Source organism: Accipiter gentilis, chromosome 13, assembly GCF_929443795.1.
Source record: "Accipiter gentilis chromosome 13, bAccGen1.1, whole genome shotgun sequence".
Lineage (NCBI taxonomy): Eukaryota > Metazoa > Chordata > Aves > Accipitriformes > Accipitridae > Astur > Astur gentilis.
In genome coordinates, this window is record NC_064892.1 from 34,427,600 (window position 1) to 34,440,413 (window position 12,814).

Here is a 12,814-nt window from a genome sequence, read left to right on the forward strand (position 1 = left end):
ATCCCCTGCATGAGGCATTATGAAGAGAAGAGCAATATATTCTTGGCAAGGACCTGGTTTTGAGAGGGCATTGGTATTAAGAATATTGTTGGCAAGTAACATCATTATTTCAAATTTTTTCGGGCATGCAATATCAAACAATAGGTAAGTGGAGCCAGGTGAAATCCTTGGGATGCTGTTTTGTGTTGCGCAAAACTCTCTGTGAATTAAACCTGAAGTCTAGCAAACAGTTTCAGCCAAAGACAAAGAGGGCGATTCTGAGAAATTGCAGTCAATACAGTGTGATGATTTCAAAGTGAAACAGCTCAACTTTTCAGTTCGAAACATTTGTTTTTGTTTTGAGGTTTTCCTGCCTGCAATAAATAAAAAGGGGTGAAAAGTTTAAACACAAAAATGAAGTGTTTTGTTTCAGGTTGAACCAAACACTTTGCTTGATCCAAAGTGGAATTTGGGGGTTTTATTGTTTTACCAAGAAAATACAGTTTCATTTCCTGTCAACCCAAAACATTTTTTGTAATTGTAGGCTTGCTGTGCTGAATTCAAAAGCCAGTTATTCCTACTGCTCTTTAGGAAAGAGTCTCAGGAATTAATTTTTTTTCTGGGAATTGAGGTGAAGTTTCACAGAACAGTGCGGGGGAGGGGGGGTGTCATGAGGGAGTGGAGCTGAAGGTGAAAAATAGCAATTGATGAAGGTCCAAAGAGCGCTCTAAGTATGGGATTATGGCTGACCAGGTCTTGAAGCCACCCTGGATAGTTATTGTTTTACAGCAGGATTGCAGCTCCGGGGCTGGGCTCCTTTGGCACAGCTGAGCACTGCTGCTCTGCTCAGGCCACTTGTGCCATAAACCTTTTGGGAAGGACGGGGCTGTGCCCTGTGTGCGGGCAGCTGCTGGTGCTCGTGGCCCCACTGCCATCAGCACCCGGGCTGCGTCCCTGACCCCACTCACGGCTTTAGCTCTGCACCCAACGGAGCATGTCGTCTTACTGAGTGCATGGCTTTGGCCCCCAAAAAGCAGGATGGCTGCATTTGGGGTGCAAGCTATGTGGTGTGCAGATGTGTGTGGGTATGTGAAAAACAGCTATATATTGTGCTTAATTCTTTTAGTTGGCCTCAGCAGCAGCTATAAAGTTAACACTCACAGTAATATCTATTGGGGCAGAAGTCCTTGCAGCCTGTGGCATCTGCAGGTGTGGTAAAGTTAAATGCTGCTCCATCCCTAAAAGAAAGTGTCGCTATCACTCCCCACAAGTGATAAAGTGAGGAAATGTGTTGGTGGGCACCAACTGTAGCTGGTTCCTCTGGCCAGCTGGGGAAAAATACTATTAAGCAAAAGCCTGGCTGTGGGACTGTGCTGCAGCCCAAATGTATCTCAGAGCTCGCTTTCAAGTCATGAAGTATTTGGGGTTATGCATTACCCCGTAGGGCACAGAGAATGGCATACTTCTCAAGTGAATTCAGCCGGCGGCATTGTAATTAAACTAATTACACCGTAGCCTTCAGTTAGGGTAACGAGCTGCTGCTATGCTTGCGTGCATTATGCAGCACTGTAATACATGCCATGGTTATTTCTGTGTGTGTGTAACCCATGCCTTCCTCTTGCCATACGTCTACATGATGGTCCAACGGTAGGAATATTACTACCTCTGTAAGCTCCTTCTCATTTATTTTACCCCTGTCAGACTGTCAGCCAAACTTGGGAAGGAAATGGACAATTTTTGTAGCCCTTCCTCTAGTAGCAAGAGTCCCTCTGCGTGTGTCACTCTGTGTGCGCGCGTGTGTATGTCCCACACAAGATCCTATCCACGGGAGGAGCCGGGGCCATCACACTCCATGGACAGTGTCCTCACCACACCAGCCAAAGGAACCTTTCTCCCAGCCGAGCACAGCGCCGAGCTTGTCTCAACTGGAAACCAGACTTTGGCTATCTCACAAATTACTGTGTTAAAGAAATCTTTACGGGGTGAGATGTTGGTAAACAAGAGCTTGCTGCTTATATGATTCACTACCTTCTTACGCACTTTAAGAGCAAATTTCTCCACCCTCCTACGGCTGTGGGGAACCGCAGACACGGTGGAACCGGTGCCCTCCTGCGGGTGGCCAGCGTCCCCCCAAAGTGCGCGAGGCTGTGGATGGCATTTTACGTGGCGGCGGAGGTCAGGGGAAAAACACAACGTGTGACTGTTCGTCAAGGCGGGGAAGGGATCCTCGGAAAGGCCTGAGAAGGCTCCAAAGCACGTTCGGAAGCCGTCCTCTGTGAGCCGTGCAGGAGCGGCCAAGGCTGTGGCAGAGGGAGGGGAAGGCAGCCAAGCGCTGCTGGGCAGGCGGGCAGGGTGGTTTTGTGGGCAGGGAAGGGCAGGCTGAGCTGCCAGACGAGCCTGGTCCTGGGTTCCCTCCGTGAGCTCCAGCGAGCGCCTCATGTTTTGCGTGCATCCCGGTTTTCCTCTCTGGCAAAGGGGAAGGTCTGCTGCCCTTCATTTCACCGTGGGTCTCGGGAAGCTTCGTTCGTGGGGGTCCCGCTGCAAGCCCCCCCCCCCTTACCACCCAAAGGGACACTGGTGTGTGCAATCGGCTCTTACAGCTTCAACGTGCTCACGCTGGAGAGGGAAGCCCTGTGAATATACACTCCGTCTGTTCAGCTTCACATTGGATCTCTGTGCTAAAGCGAGCTGCACATGATACTTGCTGGTTCTTGAAAGCAATATAGTCACATCAGTGTGGCACTGAGCCTAGCTAATTAGCCCTTCTTGGCAGGTCTAATTAGGCTGGGCAGGGAGCCACGCTGATAGAGCTATACTTTCGTGGGTTCCAGCTCTCGCTCAGTCCCAGTCGGCATGGATATCTGCATCGTATCCGTGCCGTGCTGCAGGCGCACCACCAATGCTTCCCAGGAGCCCAGGACCCTGGCAGCAAAACCCATGGAGAGGCCAGCCGAGGACTGAGGAGAATAGCTGGAGCTGGTGGGCTGAAAGGCTGCTGCTTTCTCCTAAGACAAGTTTTTGGAAGAAAAAAAAAGTCACGCAGACTTCTCTTGGCTTTTTTGACTCACTGTGATGATTTCTGAAAATACCCCACACCCTGGGGTCCCGGATGAGGTCAGACACCTTTGTGCTCTGCTCAAACCCTGTGTTAGATGGAGGCAGTGACTCCGCAGGGAAAAGCCACAGGAAAGCCCCAGTCGGGGTCTTCTGGTGGATGTAAATCTTAATAGTAAAGCGAGTCTGCGCATTCACTTCCCATCCCTTACTGTGGGCTGTGCCCCTTTTTGGACTGAGGGTTAGATGGGTCTCAGTTCGTTACCAGCTGAGGGTTAGTCTTGATTCGGCTGTATCCGCCGCTGTGCACAGCGCTGAGACAGCCCCCGTGTGCTGCTTATAGTCAGCCTAACCTGAGGAGGGCAAAAAGCAAGGGCGAGAAATGAAAGCCAGGTCCCCCCAGCTGTGGTGAGCCCCGCCATGGGGGGCGGCCAGAAGCCAACTTGTTAAAATCGGTTGGAGGAGCAGTGAGGAGGTGGATACCAAGCCACGGCTAGCGGTGGAGGCAGGAATCCAGATGGCCACCCTCCTAGATCAACATTGCAGATATGAGAATCGAAAGGAGAAACTGTCACAAAAGTAAACAGCGCGAGAGAGAGGGTCGTAATGCTTGGACTGGCCACCGTCCAGGTGTCCACCCTCTTATCACACAACGCGCTGCGGTCAAACACGGGAGCGGGCCCCAAGCATCTGTGCCCAAAGCACCTAATGAGTGTTTGCACGGCAAGCGGAGCGGGAGGCTGCGGCGGCGCAGGGCAGAGGAGTGGAAAGGAGGCTTTCGAGCACGTGGCAGGCTGCCTGGCCGGCACAGCGTGCGGCAGGGGAGGAAAGACATGAAACAAAAGCCTTCCTGCAGGAGCAAAGAGAAAAGACCCACTGCTGACAGATATGAAACAACACAGCCTGCTGCGCAGGCCAGAGCTCCTGGGGCAGGCAAGGCCAATAGTTGTAAAAACAGAGTTTTGAAGTAGGAAATGTAACATGACTACAAATTGCCTCGCTTCCCCCCTCCGACCCCCGGCTCCCACCGTGTGCGGCGGGATGCTGAGCGGCAAGGCAGCGCGCTGGCAGTGGGACAGGCAGGAGCTCCTGCCTGCACTGGCGTGGGGCACCCACCGGAGAGCTCGGCACCCCCGCCCCTCTGACTTCTTCCCAAAACACAGAACTGCCCCAAATAGAAATATTCCCAACACCAGCGTTCCTCCCCCGGCAGTGGGGAAGCTGGGTTTTTTTGGAAGCTATCCGCCAACAACAACAGTAATACAGTGCCATTAATTCCCACTGGCCCTGCTCACAATGGCCAAACTGGACAGATCATTTACAACTGATATATCTGTTGTGGAGACAGGACACAGGCATTTTTACCAACAGGTCATCAAAGTCCCAGAGCAGAGTCAAAACACATGGTGAAAAATACATTTTCCTCCTGTTTCCATCCTGGCTGTGCCACAGCTTTTGGCTGGGCAGTGCGATGGTGGAGGACTGCAAGTGTGTTGCAGTTGCAGCTCTGGATATTGCTTAATCTTCTTCCTCTGTTTTAGTGGGTCTTTTTACCAAAATATTTGCTGTGAATAGGAAGAAAAGGAAAAAAAAAAAAAAAAAAAAAAAAAGATGACTGGAAAGGGTTTCTGCTACACTGTTTACACCGTTTGTACTTTCTTCAGAGCCACATAAGTTAGAGATGGAAAAGCCATATTAAGTCATTGAACTTTTCCAAGGCTTTTAAATCACTTACCCCTCTGACAAATGACCTCCAAAGAAACTCTGTGTGGCAATGTCAGCTATTGCAGCCCACCAATGTCTTTTCCATTCCTTGGCTGGAGTTTACCATCCCCACAGCTGAGTCAGCAGAAGAGGACCTGTGCCTGTGCCTCAGCAGCTCCAGTTAAGAAACTGAGAGTTGAACTGCGACTGCTGAAGTGGAGTCAGCCTCCTGCTCTTGACCTCTCTGGGGAGAAGCAAGCAGCAAGAGAGAGGCAGTCGGAGGAGAAGTAGGAGAAACTTAGACTGGCCTTCTCCTCTGCATCTGTCAGAGCTTGCTGAGGCTTTAATTCCCATGTAAAAAGTGACCTGCAGTGCAACACAGGATCCTCAGAGGTCTGATTCTAGAGTGAAATCACTCAAGGCCAGGTCTGCAAAGGAAATTGGGTGCATACATAAGCATGTAGGAATGAAGGAAGACTTATAAAAATGCCCGTCAGGCTAGACACTCAACTGTCATTAACATTCAGAGGAGGCAGACACTGAAAGAGCAAAAGCAATGCAGCTTGTATTTTCCACAGCAGAATAATTTAGAAACTGTTTAGCAGCTTTTTCTGATTTTCTCCTTCCTCTTAAATTTATCCTTATTCTTCTTCATTCCCTCTTTCCTGGGATTTCCCCTCCCCCAAAGACCGCTTCTGGGTTTTTTTCACAGCATGTTTTGTTTCAATATGGAAGTTCACTGCTCACTGAAATAAAATGAAGATGCCCCAGGGATATTATTGACCAAATCCTGCCTTGTATTTCTAACATCACCATTTTGGAAGGAAAAACAGGGCTGCATGGCTGATGAAATTGCTCTGTATTTGCTGAATCTCTGAGCTGTTTAGATGCCATCTCAGACCAGGAAGATCCAGTCAGTTCTCTGCTTGCATGGTCTCTTGGGAAAGGCCATCCTGATGGGAGACTTTCAGCTTAAGTGTGAGCTGGTCGGCTAACATGGGTGTTTTTCAGCTGACCTTGGCAGTTACTGAGACATTGAGATTCAGCTGGATGTTCTGTTTCAGTGGAGTTACTCATCTCTCTGGGACCTCTATACTGTCTCTCTGGTACAATCTCTACTGGTAACTCCTCCAGATGATTTGTACCACATATTTTAGACTTCTTTGACCATATGAACCTCCTTCTTCAGAGGAAGCATCCCTTTCAGTTCAGTTCCTCTTCCATACGTAGCTCTTACACCTCAGAAGGCATGTGAAGAACAAATGCACCTAAAGAAGGTGACGTACGTGGTCATTACTGCAGGAAGGCTGTATGATTATTTTCAAACTATGCCAACGTGAAAACTGAAATTTTCCACCCAATGCCTATATGGGTAAATAAGTCACCTGTGGCACAGAGATCTCTCATAGTTTCCTGTCCCTGTGAAACCTTGGAAGGAGCAAGTCATGGATGTGGCAATATTGTCAGACCACGGGGACAGGAGAACAGACCCGGGGGATCCAGAGGTGCCTGAACATAGACTTCACAAGCAAGCGAGGGATGGTGTAATGGGTGCACAACAGTTCAGTGCTCCATGTTACGAGAGGACAATATTAATCACAAGGAAGCATGGCATCCTTTTTTCTGATCTCGCTCTTGCTGCAGAGGGCGAAGCCCTGGCCCAGCAGCGCTGTCACTAACTCGCAAACATGATTTCCCTCTGCCCCCTGTTCAGCTGTGCTGCCTATTGCTCGAGCAATGTGAGAGCCAAGAAGCCACTGCCCTTGCTGTGTCCTGAACTGCTTTTGTGCAGTCAACTTGTTGGCCTGAACCCCTACATGAGGGCCCTGGAGGAAAAGCACTGCTTCTGATTGCCTTTGTTCAGGGGACTCTGGTTTAGCAGGCCTGAGAAATTAAGTTGGTGCGACAGAGAGACCGGAGGAAGAATGAAAAAGAAAGGGCGAGTGGGTACAAATTATTTAATGAACTTTCCATGAAATAGCAAGGGTAGAGTCAGGGGTGGGAGGACGTTAATTTATGGCAGAATGTTGTTATTGCAGCCCTTCTTCAAGCAGTCATGTTACAGGAAGACAAATAAAGCCCAAGCCAAATCTTCCCCTGGGCTAAGCCTGCTAGTTTGGAGATTTATGTGCAACTTATATCCAGCCTGATAATTCCACTGTGCGACTGACCGAAGGTCTTCACTTGCAGGGTAGGATGTTGTTAAAGGCACCGATATTCAGAACTAGAGCACAGCAGGACGCTGCCTGATGAGGCCATTACTAAATTTCGGTGGCCAAAAGTAACTTGTTGATCTCTGTGAACGTGTTGCAGCACTGGGTACGGGGCTATCTCACAGTACAGCAAACATGAGGCTTTTTTTTGTCAGTGACCTAGCAGAAAAGCCAGGCTCTGTTTGTTCGGCTAGAAAATGCTTACACTAGCTTATTTTTTTCCCTTGAAACTCAACTTTCCTAATTCTGTGTGGGAGGGCTTTTTCCAGGCTTTTTAAAGTAATATCAGTATTATGGCTAATGAGGCAGTGGAAAGCAAGCTGGTCCATTCACTGTAGCTAATGACTCCATTCCTGTGAGCCTAATCAAAGATTTGTACATGTAATTGCTGTCAAGTCAGCTCTAGCCACCTGCCACTTCTGCCACACCTGAGCTCCCTTCTCCATGGCCCGTGATTCTAAATGAATCCATCTCTTTTTCTAAGGGAAGGAAAACAGAGCTGCCAAGCAACCCTGAAATGGTCCTTTACCCTTAGAGCAAAGATCAAACAGTCTGTGTTGTCACTGAGCAATATGTATGTTAACTGACTGTGGCACAGATTTTTTGAAAATTTATTAGCCTCATATTGGAGATCAGGGAAGTGAGAAATACACCCTTGTCTGGACATGTCCTGGACTTGAGACAGGCTTCTCTCAGAGGCGAAAGTTATTTTTGTTGGCTTACCACTGAACAAAGTTGAACTACACTTATTTTTGGTTTTCTCTGATGGAAAATACCACTGAAGCCATTATTCCACTCATGCAGTGGGCTGGTGTGGTATTTTGACCAACCTTTGTCCTCAGCATCACGATTCCTAAACATCCTGCCTTCTCCATAGGGAATTGATGCAGGAAATGTTGTGGGGCCATGTTCACTTGAATGTAAGAGATAACTCCTGTTCATTGTTCCGGGGGGGGGAGGGGGGGGGGGGAACCAGTTGCTGCTAACATACTGTGAAGAGAAGAAGTTGTGATCCTGGGTGGATCAGCTTACCTCTGTCCAGGCTAGTGTGAGGTCTAAGAGTCAGATATCTAACGCCATGTATTCCTTCAAATGTATTTCTAGCAAAATTTTTAAAGTTGTTAAGAAAGATGCAGTCTATGAAGTCACACTAAAACATTGGGGTTTAGATAACTGTTCATTTTTTAGCCTGGTTTCCTAGTGAAATGAGAATTATGGGATTGTGTGGTGTGAGCAGTCTGTCTGATCACCATCCCTCACTAATCATTTTTCTATTCTTGGCCAAGCTGAACGCTAGATATCAAAGGAAGACAAATGTGAGAGAGATTACATTACTGTTTCAAGAACATAACTACCCAGGTAGAGGTGCAAAACTCCACAACTACCTCCTATGAATGTCCCAAGTAGAGGAAGCCTGGCAAGTGAATTCATATGTTGTCAGCAAAAGAAGAGACCATATGGGAGCCATAGCCACAGCGACAGCTTAGCTGGAGATTACCATCAACCACAAAACACAGATCTGTGGAATATGAGGCATCATTGATATCCATTCTCACAGAACTACTTGGTTTCCTTTCTCAACCCATAACAGAAAGCAAAGACACCATTAAGTTATATCAGATCTTTGACTGGATACAATGAGGTTTTTGCAAGCAGCTTGATCCAAATGCAAGCTCAAGTTTTTTTGTCCAATTGTGACAATGTGGAAAGGCTTTATAATAGCTTTTAATACAATTTACTTCAATTTTAGAAGCCCTTCCTCTGCCAGAAGCGTTTAATTGGCCATGAAGTCCTGTGAGTTTTTGCATTGTGAGCTGACAGATGCATAGATCAATTTAGCAGGAAAACCAAAGAATATATTAAAGGATCTGAAAACAATTAAAGGGTCTGAAGCTATTTGTATTAGTCTGAGAGCTTAAAGCTAAATTTTGATGCTCATTTTGCTATATGGCTAACCACTGTTGTACTTCACTGCAGTACAAGCCCCAAAAAAAGTTCACTTTTTGGACATTTTTATGATAATATGTTTGAAATTTCTGCTCAGAGTATCCTACAATGTCTTCAGAAAAACAAGCTGCCATGTGGGAAGGCACCTCTTTCCTTTCCTCTGAGCTGTCAGATAACAGAGATTCACGTGCAGATGGAGGGGACACAGATGCAAAGGTTGACTGGGGTGCTGCCATGCTAAATTCTGTAATGCCTGGTATCTAGGTTAGCCATGTAAGCCACTTCCTAAAGATATAAACCCCTGGGTTTCTATGCTGTCCCGTATTACTTAAACAGACCAGGAAAGGAAGAGGGCAGCAACCATTTCCATCAGTGGCTGAAGCATCTTACTAGACATGGAAGAGCCATGTTCAAGTCCATGCACTACCCAAAAAGCTTTCAAATGATTTCTCATTTTCCAGGGAGAATATTAAATGTGAGGCTGGAGATTCTTGCTCTCTGCCTCAGTCATCCTTTCCTTCACACATAGCATGCTTAAAGCAGTCCTGACACTTCATGGTTTAAGCCTTTCTTTGAAAAGGGGGAATCGAGGGTTCAATTTATTTTTGCTTGGCTGCGTTCACGGTGAGATTTCTAGCCAGTTAACTAAAGCATATAAGAAAGGGATAAGGTAAGTGATGATTTTACTTCAATGGCATTCTAAGGAGCTGCCACTGAATCTTGCATGGTCTTCAACCTGGTCAGTCTGTGGGGAGGATGTCCAGAATGTGCCTCGCTGGGTCAGCAACCCTGGGGAAACAGCAGAGGAAACTCTAGCTCTTGCCTGCCAGTGGCGTGAAGCTGAGTGAGGTGTTGAGATTCTCCAACAGGAGCTTTTCTTTTGCCTGTGCCTTTCTGGGGTTTGCCTCCAGGTAGCCACATTCTTACCACGCAGGAGCCAGGCTCCCAGCTGCTGATTCAATGGTTCCCAGCAATGCTGCCGGAGGTGGAGCTGAGCCATAAAATGGAACACTGCAGTTCCTCCTAGTCTGTGCAAGGCCATAGCATTTGCAATGCTACCACAATGTAATAATGACAACATTTATGAGGAGGCATAGTTTCGCATACTCAGTTGCAGGACAGAAGCCTTTGATCTTTCACAGGACTGTCTTGCAAAACTTATTGCCACACGTCCCAAAAGCCAAGAGCTTTGTGGGATTCATGGAAAGGCTAGACAGGCATCTTGTGTAATTGGGAGCCCTCCAGTCCTCTTCTCCTGGTCTGTTTTTGCAGTGCGTAGGCGTGGAGCTATTGAGGACTTTGAGACGAGTGCAGTAGTGTTCATAGGAGGAACTTCCCAAATCATAGAGGGTGGACTCAGAGCTGAACAGATACTGTAAGTAGGTTCAGGCCCTGCTCCTTTTCCACAAGTCACATCAACTCCAGCCATTAATGAATATACTGAAGTCAGAACACAGCTCCACCCTTGCCTCTCTGAGGAGGCCTGAGCCCTGGGAAAGGGGTCATGCCATCAGCACCTGGGGTATGGGTGATGATCTGTTACATTCTGCAGCATCATCTCCAGCAAATCTTTCCCTACAGTCTCATTCTTGGTTGCTCTTATCTTCATAAAGGGTTCATAAGTGGGAATATGGAATATGTAAATACCCTGAGCTAGCAGTGAGTGAAGACAACGTTCAAAGAAGAAATATATATGAGAGGGCCTGAATGAACTTCTGCCTTGCTAGTTTGGCACATAACTGCCTCTGGATGTAGGTTCCCTTTAGGGGTGGGTTCCTGGACCAGAGAAACACAGACCTGACTCAGAGTTGCCACAAATGTCCTCCCAGATGTGCTCAGCCTATCCAATACTCAGGAACAGAGAGATAGAGAGATCTCTCAGAACCTGACTAGGGCATTCAGGAGAAATGGGGGTGGACTTACTCCACCTCTGGGGCTCTGGTCAGTTGGACACATTCTCCCCTGCTCATCCAAAGCAGTGTAGGACCAGCTCCAGAAGGAGGTAATACGGATCCAGCGCATCCTCTGAGCTAGAGGAGCATCAGCAGTGGCTTGTGAGGACGGGGACAGTCAGGAGCAAACACCGATGATAGGATGGACTGTGCTTTGTCCTCACTTGGACCCTGATACACTGCTCTGCAAATGCTTTCCCGCTGCAACCTGCAGAGCTGGGGATTTTTGTGCTGAACAATTACCAGCCCTTTTAAATGTGATATATATTGGCTTAGTTCTTTGTAAGTAGTTTTGTTACTCCTTTTGCTGCTTTGGCTGTGTTTGTCTTCCACTTGACACCATTGTCAGTGCTGAAGACAAATGTGCATTTGTTTTGATTTCCTCCTTAGTGTACACATAACTTACAATGGGAAAGCCTGGAAAGTCTGCAGGATAACCTCCACAGAAAGCTAAATCCATTCTAAGTGGCAAAGAAAACACAGTATTCTGATCTGGAGGGAGAGTGTATTTTCAAATGTAGTCCAAAAATGCTTTCTTGGACAGTAATACACTACCATGGTTTTTGTTCAGCTCCTGGCCAGGGGTTCAGATTTCTCCCTGGGGTCCTGAAGTTGGAAATCACAAGCCACTTGGCATAATTTCATAAAGACCTCAAAGTATAGCTCCATTCTCTCTAACTACAGGAACATATCCTCACAGTCAGCTGTTTCTGAAGCACCACCTGAAGCACTGCAGGAAATCGATGAGGCAACAACAGGGCAACCAGCTCTTGGATGGCAAAGAGATGATTGGAACCACAGCTTTCCTTAATTGGAGTTGAAAAGACGGTATTATCAAGAGAGAGGATCCTTGGAACATAAAAGCAACATTATTAGCTCTTCTACAGTGGCATTCAAATGGTAATTTAATCTTTGTCTGAGAGAATAGATTAAAGGAAGAAGTCAGAGCAGCCTTTTCTTTATTTTCTTCAGTTACTCCTAGCTCATGTACTTGCATTTCTGCCTCTGTCTGCATAGAAGCAGAGGTATGGAAACTGAAGCCTCCAGGAAGTTCATTCCTCTCCTCCTCCTCCTTTTCCCCTGTAATTTAGACACCTGCCTGCTTTCCTCTTAGGAGACTCTAGGGTTAGCAAATCCTGCCACAGATGAGAATGAGGACGAAGTCACGGTGGGTGGAAGGGGCAGGGCATGTGACAGTCCGGGTCTATTTTCTTAGCTTTTCAGCCTACTGTCAATATTGCAGATAGCTGGTTTTGCTCTTGCTCACCTGGAAAACTTCCACTGAAATCGCAGTTTCCACAAAATCTTAAATTTCCATGACACTTTTCTTTTTCTGTATGTCTCCTTCAGGAAAATCAAACTCTGGTTTTGTTTTGAAATGTTCCATTAAACTGCCTGTGCATTCTGAGAGCTGTAGCTGGCATCAAGGGAGTCCTTGCAACACATTATAGAAAGTATAGTTTGTCTAGGAGGTGCAATCCAATGGGGAAAAAGAAAAACAAAAGGCAGTGGAGTACCCAGATCTTTCCGAGACATTGAGCGTAACTTAAGTTGAACTGACCATCAGTGAAATGCATTGTCATACAGAATGATATACTTGGGTTTGGAAACAGCCAAACACTTTCTTGCAGTTGATAACATTGAAACACTTTTGTATTACATTTAAGAAACATTTGGGGGGGAACTTGAGATTCCTCAAGTTAATGTTAGCACATTAACTTTCATTCCAATTAGAGACAAAAAAATACAGAGTTTTCCATGGGGAAAATAACCTGAATTTCTCTTCATTCTGTGAGTAATCTTTTTGTCTTTCACTTGTATAAGAACATTCAACACTCACAAAAACTTGTTAGAAATCTGTGATCTCCAAAGCTCAACAGGAAGCTGCACACAGCCCTGCTCCATGGAGAAATAGTCCCCATCTTCAGCCCAGGTTTGCATTACTGCCACCAAAGAACAAGCTGC